This window comes from Penaeus monodon, chromosome 23, assembly GCF_015228065.2.
Source record: "Penaeus monodon isolate SGIC_2016 chromosome 23, NSTDA_Pmon_1, whole genome shotgun sequence".
Classification (NCBI taxonomy): Eukaryota; Metazoa; Arthropoda; class Malacostraca; order Decapoda; family Penaeidae; genus Penaeus; species Penaeus monodon.
In genome coordinates, this window is record NC_051408.1 from 42894149 (window position 1) to 42894382 (window position 234).

The following is a 234-nucleotide window of genomic DNA, read 5'->3' on the forward strand; positions in this document are numbered from 1 at the left end:
TGTGTCTGACTGTGCGCTTGTGGGTGTAATCCCCGATGTTTCCAATACATTATGGAATTTCAATACTGCGTTTTATTACTGATTACATCAAAGAGCAACATTACTAATTTTCGAGGGACTGTATTTACCTGTTTTTTTTTCGGATTCAACGCCAGTGCTGAAATGATGTGAATAATTTTTTTGTTCTTTTCAATTCTTCCTTTCTTTTATTTTTGGCTAACATGTTCTATGTAT